Below are 8,584 nucleotides of genomic sequence, written 5' to 3' on the forward strand. Positions count from 1 at the left end.
AGTTTAGAGCGTTTGTCAAGTAAGTGTTGTAGCAATCGGAATCTACGAGCAGTTTCTTGTCGTTTCAGTCTTGTGTGTGGATTCCAAGTAAGTCTCTGCAGATAAAATTGAAACAGGAAACAATAGTACAAACGACAAAGAGGAAGAATATTTGGAGCACTACATTAAAGTGCATTATACATCAGGCCTAACCTTTTTTTTAATTATTTATTTATTGTTATTTAGTACTGTATACAATTATATACAACTAGTAAATTTGACATTAGATATAAAATAACATGATGAGAACCTACCCATTGATAAAACTCTAATAACATTACTAGAGAAGAAGATCTTGAGGCCATATTTTTTTCAGATGCCTAGGGGGATTATCAGGTATTGAAGGAGAAGCCAGGTTAGAAAAAAGAGGGTTTGAGTGGTTGGGAAGTTTATCATGGAAGGATTGGTATCTGGTTCTGGCCAAAATGGCTACATATGGAACATTGAGGTTCTGATGGATAACTTGATTTGAGACAAAGAAAGCACCATTAAGGATTTTGGACTGTAAGGATTGGATACAAGAGGAATTCAATGGTTTAGTGAAGCCCCAAAGCTCAACTTTGTATGTCTTGTAGGCCCTTATTATAGTCATGTTGATCACTCTTTCGTAAAGTATTGGAAGTTTAGACCTTTTGTAAAGTAAATGTCGTAATAGTCACATAAGAAATTTAAAAAAAAAAATGTTACAAACTTATAACTCCATAAATATTTAATTAGGACTATGTAAAAATAATAAAGTATAAAATCATTTCTCTAAAATGAAAAATAAGATTTTATTCACTGATATATAAAATGTGATCAACATAATAATTTTTCAATACTGCTAGAACCTATAACACCCTTGCTTGAATAGAGGCACATCTATAAAAAAAAATTATTTTACTTTGTACTTGACATATTCTACAGATTGTATTATGATATACATATCCTATGGGCAGTGGTTACTTTTTTGCAACCCTACTAACTTTGGAACAATCTATAGAGAGATCACTATATATATATACTGTATAATTATGTTCTTAATATAGTGTACACACACATATGAAATTTCAAAAAAAGTTGTTAAATATTGTATTAGTACAATGTTGACAGTAATAATAAATGGCATTGTATAAGACTAAAGTATAAATTTGATTTTGAATTTATAAATTAGATACACTAGAAGCTATTCACATGACTAAAACAGAACAAACTGGAAATTATAAAAATAAAACTAGGAAGCATCTCCAAGCATCAGCATATTGAAAACACAAGATGATAGAGAGTAGCAGCTCCTGGCCTGGCTCCACATCTACATGGATTGTAAAATACGGAAAACATGATTAATAGCAGAACCAAAATAAGAATCAGCAAGATAAGATTCAGTCAGAAGGCTTAAAACAGAGCGAGCACAACAATCAAAAGAAAACAGAAAATAAAATCAATGTGTGTAATAAATAAAAAACTAGTTGGAAAATAAGACTATAAAATGATTAAATTGATTTAAAGGGTAATTGAGGATTTCTCTCTCAATGTCTTTCTCTGAATAAACGCTACAAACATGAATGGCATTCTATTCAGCAAGTTTTCTACTTCTTCAAATCTGAAGGAAGGCCTCCCCCCCCTCAATGCTCAGTTTCTCTTTTCAGTGCAGTAAATTATAATCTATCTCTAATCATGTGTAACTTATAAATATCTTATTTTTATTATTAATACACAAGAATTAGGAATTAAAATTCAGTGGCTGATAAAAGATAAAATACTTTCAAAAGAGCATGTATCAAATTTATAGTCCACATAGATTTGTGAAACTTACTAAATAAAGCTGATTGGATGGCTGCAGCACAATACATCGAGGAATGGTGAAGGATCTTGGAGGAGGCCATGATTCAGTGATGGATCATTGCGCCAAATATGTATGTATGGTCAGATTCTATTTGAAAAATTTTTCATTACACCAAAGAAATCAACTCAACTCAGAAAGATAAAATAAATGATTGAAGGGTTTGATTCAGTTTATCTGAATTATATCTTCTTAAAATGATATATTGATTAAAATATACACAATATATTCAATAATATCATGTTAATAATTAATTTATGAACAAATTTCTAAAATTACCCGAAGTATATTACAATTCACTTATCTTTATATTCCTGAGTCTATATGACAGTTGAATAAGACAAGTTTGGTTTCTTGCAAAGTAGTAAATTATACATATAATATTAGAGAACATATCATGTTATTAAATATATATATATTTAATTAATATCTTAATTATATGCATGTTCTTAAATACATGTTCATATAATGGTATGTATGTATACTATGTTTAGTATCCAGATATGATTTAAGTAAATTAACAAAAACTCACTTCTTTGTAAGAAACCACAGTTGATTTACTCTGCTGTCATTCTAACCCCCTCATATCTACATCCACTATTAACTAATCATTTTTGGAAGATATATAGCAAACTATAAAATAACATGACGAACTGCATAAGAATGTATCGATAATATATGCTTACCATAATGTTTATAATGTCTTCAGTGTTATGTAAAAATGGTGAATCCAACAATTTTCCGAATGTTATATGTTTTCCAATCTGGAAAGTTGTTTTTGGATGAAAAAACTAAAATATGTTTATATTTTTGATAACCTGAAACATCCCTGAATGAGTTTCACATAGTTATGCTGATTAGTATCAATGACTATCCGTTAAAAAATATCCTATTTATTGAAGAACAATTTTTACAGAACATCTGCAATATAACAACCTCCTTTCTGGAATTTCAATGTGTTTTTAAAAATATGTTTAAATTTTGTATTATAATGTCCTGTTTGCATGGTATTGTTATATTTTTGTTAAGGACTCCTGTAATATTTGATGCATTGTTTTGGATATATGGCACACTGTAGTTAACAGATTGTATATTTAAATAAATTTCCATAAGAAATATTATACTCCTATTTTTGTAAACTATCTTTAGGTAAATAATATTTTTTATGGAAATAGAAAAGAGATGAAAGCAGATTTTTTTTTTTTTGTTCTCACTTCACAATTATTTGAACTATAAAAGAAAATAAATTCCTAAATAAAGATGGTTTATATCATATAGGCTACTGTACAGACAGCTTTTCAGAAAACAGTACAAGAAAATGAAAAGGAGATTATTGGTTGTAGATTATTACAAGTATTGAAAAGCTCAAATTTTAGAGGTTAAAGGTGGCCCTTGGCCAGTATCGGAACAAATAATTTTAAGTGTATGAGTATATAACTTGTAGTTCTGACAAGTTTGTAACTTACAGTTTAGAGCTGTGATGAATGGTAGGAGTTTAAAATAAGAGATCATAAAGAAGAAAGATATATCCTGCCAAAGTCGAATCCATTGTTTGAAATAAGCTTGATAGTATGAAATATGCTATGTCTAAAAGCGGAGGAAACATTTTGTCATCAACAAATTTTTTGTTTTATCTTTAAAATTTTCTCAAAATATGATCATCCTCCTCTTCCTTCTCTCCCGATAAGCCTGGACTTAGTTTGATAAAAAATCGTAGGATGATTTATTTTTATAAATTAGCATTAAAAAACACAATATTTATTTTAAAAAAAGAGATAGGAAACAATTTTAAAATTGGAAATTTTACCCAAACTTTGAAATGGTTACCAAACCTTATCTTTAATAACTTTTTAAAGGAGAATTGATAGGTTCCATTTAAATTTAAATACAGCAGGTATAGAAACGAAATAATAGAAGAAGAAAAATTAACTAAAGAGGTTTGTTTTGAGTACTGGTGAGCTTAATGTTTTGCGCCTAAATCAACCAATTAAAAAACTAGAGTATTATTGGATAATAAAAACACACAAAACAACAAATTTTTTTTCTTGATATTTAGAAGATATTTAAAAAATATATATTTTTAAAAATCAATCATCAAATTAATTTAATAAGTAAAATATAACGCGCTGAGCGTATATGTATACAAAATGTATATTGAATAATGCTAATTTGTTAAAGAAAAAAAAAGTTATTTTTGCATCTAATCCTAATTTTTTTTTTAACGAATTCTTTGTCTACTGTTACACAAACATTTCGTAAAATATTTGAATGTATAATGACTTAGTCAATGAACAACACAAATAAGTAAAAACATATTAATTAGTGCCAACATTTTGGCCAAAATTTCAAGCTATCGTCAGGATTTAGAAAAAAAAAAGATAACAATCATAATGAATAAAATTATTTACAGAATAATTAGAAAAAATGATATAAGAAACAATGTAGATTCTGTTTCATTCGGTACCGGAAAAGCGGTAATTAGATTCGGGAGCCATTTTTTTTTTCACCTAATTGAATTCCTCGGATTGAATTAGTGCTGATGCTTCGAATCTTGTTTTTGGGGTTCAAAACCCAAGTAAGAATTACTTTCTGCGTCTATTTGGTAGTTCTTATATCATACAAATTCGTCAATTTATATATTATTATGGGTTTTTTAAAAAATACCAATATTGATTAATTTATTCCTTAAACTTCTCTGTAAACTCGAAGTTTCGGCAGTTTCATGTAACATTTAAATTTAATTAATTAGTTCCCATGAATTTTTTATATCAATTGTTAGTAGTGTGAATAAGAAATACTTAATTTTTATTAATTATTAATTGTATCTGATTTTTCAAATTTTAGGTTTTAATTGAAGAATTATCCATTAAACATATTTTATTTCTGTATATTAGAAATAGCATTGCTGCACCTTTTTTCATTTTTGTATTATATTTCAGCTACCTTTAGGTACTTTTTGTCTTTTGGGGCACTATTAAGGTACCATTATCTTGTTTTTCCAAGAATTCAGGGAATAAAACCAGATAATGGTAGATTAAGAACCCTACAACAGAAAAAATGTACCTATAGATGGCTTGTTGGTAGCCGAAATAATGTATTACAGAAATAAGATGTGGTGAATTTAACACAGCCTATCATATTTTTGTTTATATCTTATCTTTATTTGATTTTTTGTTTAGTAACTATTCATTGATTACTACTCCTAATAATAAAATAATAATATCTAATGATATTTGTAGGTATTAGGTAGGTGATATGAAAATACCAAAGAGCCATCCAGCTGTGTTTCTAAAATTGAAAATGTTGAGTTCATTTTAGTACATTGACTTTCGAGAAGATGATTTTGAATTCAAAGGTAAAGTAAATTCATATCAGTAGAATATCCTAAATTTTTACATGCATGTTGCACCTACTGAGAAACATTGATGCAATGGTTAAGTCATGTATCAAGTTTAAATAAAAAACCAATGATATTTAACAGAGTTTTTCAAATAATGTATTGAGAAAAATGAGATACAAATTGTTTAGAAAACTAAAATATAAACTTCTATTCTTTTAACTAATATGTACATTTTTACATTAAATTACTATTTTATGGTGTTTTTAAGATTCATTGACTCATTTAAAGAAAAATGTACACTTTGTTTCTCCAAAGTTGTGATATATTATAGAATGTTTTGTTAGTACGGCAGTCATTACAATTACTTTAATTACAATTTAGTCCGAAAATTTAAGTGTTAGGCCTCCAAAATGTGGGCAGGTCTTAAATATCAGATCAAACCAATAGACACAACATACATTATACGAGCTACAAGGGTTTCTATGTAGAACTCAGTGTAGTCCAATTTTTATAAAAATACATTTTTTGAGTTGTACCTTATTCTTTCTGGATGGAATATCTACTTTGGAAGTAGAAATGGAATGAAATATAAATACATAATTTTAAGTTCAAAGTTTAATTAGTAGATATGAAGAATATGAGGAAATTTTTACATATATAGAATTCTTGCTATACACTAAATGAATATTATATATTAAATATTACGCATTCATTCATGAAATTCATTTCCTTTAATATTTGTAAAAGCATGTTTCTTGTAAAGGGGAAAAATTGACATGTTAAAAGTTTAAATTAAAGCATCTTTTGACCATGCTTATTTGTGTTTAACAAATTATCATGCCTCAATCCTGATGTTAATTGATTATAGGATGAGCAGATGTTCTTTTGGAAAATAGATAGAAAAATATACTAAAAAGTTTATTGTTTCAAATGTTCGGAAAAATAAAAATGTGAAGATAAAGTAATTGTTAAGGGTGTTGATTATCCTTAGAAGTTTATACTTTATGTAGTTATTTATAATCCTTGAAAAATGAAAACAAAAAATTATAATTTAGGTTTATTTAAATTTCCTTTCTTTGTTATTAAAATAACAACAATAGTTTAAAAAAATCTGCGCTTCATTCTTTTTTAACAAAACAGATTGCTATTTTTTAGTATACAGTACTCTACTGACTAAAGTTCATAATTGGTTTAAATTTGATGCTGATTTTTTTGATCAGTGAAATATTATTTTAATATTTATATTTTACAGATGCAGCTCAACTGGATAACTCAGTTTAGTACGGTTCGGGTCTGTGTCGGATATAATTTTTACTTAGAAAGTGATATTCTTAGTAATGATATATTTTTTGTTAAAGTATAAATTTGACCTTTTTATAAATTTCTAAACATTTTCCATGGTCAATGTTTTAAACTAATGTCCATTTTCAAGTCTTCTATTAACATTTTATCCTTGTAATTTTTAATTGGTTTTCTTTCGTTCATTTATTTCTGGGTTTAACAGTCTTTGTAGTCATGGCCTTCATCCATATCTTCTTCCACTCACCCCTGTCTACTCCAAAGTGCTGCTAGCAGTGTATACACATTGCCTTGAGGCCACCTTCCACATTTTCCAACCAACTGAAACAGAACATTCCCCACCTCTTTCAGTACCTGGCTTTCGATAAAGGACTTTTCTTGGAATTCTTGCTAGACCCCTCCTCCCAATCATTAGCTGAATGACTCATAATCATAAGCTCAATTGAGCTGAATGATTCTCACAATGTCTTGTTAACCATATAAGTCATTTAATCATAGGTGTAAATATGGGGTATATGTTGCACTATCTGAATTAAAAAAAAATTACTTAAATTATTAGAAAATTCCAAAAAAATAATAAACTCAATATTATTCATGATAGGAATATTTCTTGAGGGTAAATAAAAACATAGGAATGATAATGTTAATGGGTTATTGATGGTCTTTCCTTTTATAATTGTAATTCATACAAACTTTTATATACCATGCATCTATTTTTCCCCATTTTTGTCTAACACTCTGGCTTTCATTATTCATACAGTTCTGAGTTGTCAATTGTGCTATAGTAGAGCCAATAAACCACACCATGTTATATGCTTTCAAATCAGGTATTTTCTGTTTTTATATTAATTTTAAATCTAAAATGATGGATTCCCAACCAATGATGTCTTCTTCTTCATTTTTATTTTTTATAGAGAAACACCTCGTTTCACATCTTTTTGTCCTTTTGTAACCATTTTGGGAAGAAATGCGTGATGTCATGTTTTCTTTGACCATCATAAAAAATGTCAGGAGACTATGTGCACCTTTTAGCCAACATCTCCAACTCTTGCATCATTTGTAGAGTTTGTTCCCTCTCAGTTGATTATCTGGTCAGGACCCAGCCGATCCCTACAGTCTTCAGTTCCATGCTGATAGCACTGCTGCCTGCCACCAGGGATATTCATCGACTTCCCGGTCTAGATCCGCCGTGTCCAGTTGGAAGCAGGGCCACCTTGGAAGGATGCAGTTCTTTGCACGGACGGTCTTGGCAGTAGTTTTAAAGAATTGGTGATCTTTGGGAGCAGTGGTATGCGCAAACCCCAGCGCACACTACCCCACTGCTCCACACCCTGTATGCCAGAAATGCCAAGGGAGCGGGATTAAAAAAAAAAAAAAGGTCTTGGCAGTAGAGCCCTCTAGGTCTCCACCTATAGTTTCTCAAGCCTCTCGGCTACTTCCCTGGTTTTGAGTGAGGACCAGTCTCTATGTCTTCTCTAGATAAAGGTACAACCTCTTCTCAGCCCCTTGACCCCTTCAAGGGTGTTATCCTAGGGATATTGAAAGAAATAAGTGTTTCTCACCAGATTATTTGTTTGTGAAACAGAAACTGGTCAAAATAACTAGTATTTTTTGCTATATTATTCCCATATATCAAAAGCTGTGGATTGTGAGCCCTGTTTGGCTATTGGCAAATAAGCTGGTCTTAATCTTCAATACTTCTTAGTATACAGTAAAAATTAATGATTTAAAAAAATCTGTCACGGAAAATTCACTAAATTGTTCCATGTTGTAAGAAATAATAATAAAAATAAATACATTAACTTTTATGTAATTTAGACATTACTTTTTAAAGACAGGAACATAATTAGTGTGAAATATCTTAAATATGGTAGAAAAAATGGGGCTTCATCAACCTTGGTTATGCTAGTGCCTGTAACTGTTGGTTAATTTATTCTTTATTGACCCTCCTCTCGGATTAGCCCATAAATTTTATGAAGGAATTTTCTCTCCCATACCTTCATGCAGCTTTACATGTATTTATATTCTTTTCTACTAGAGAACAAGAGAGAAATACTTTATTTATTCATCTATGCTGCCTAAAT

The sequence above is a fragment of the Halyomorpha halys genome, unplaced genomic scaffold, assembly GCF_000696795.3.
Source record: "Halyomorpha halys isolate HHAL.00 unplaced genomic scaffold, Hhal_1.1 Scaffold263.1, whole genome shotgun sequence".
Taxonomy (NCBI): Eukaryota; Metazoa; Arthropoda; class Insecta; order Hemiptera; family Pentatomidae; genus Halyomorpha; species Halyomorpha halys.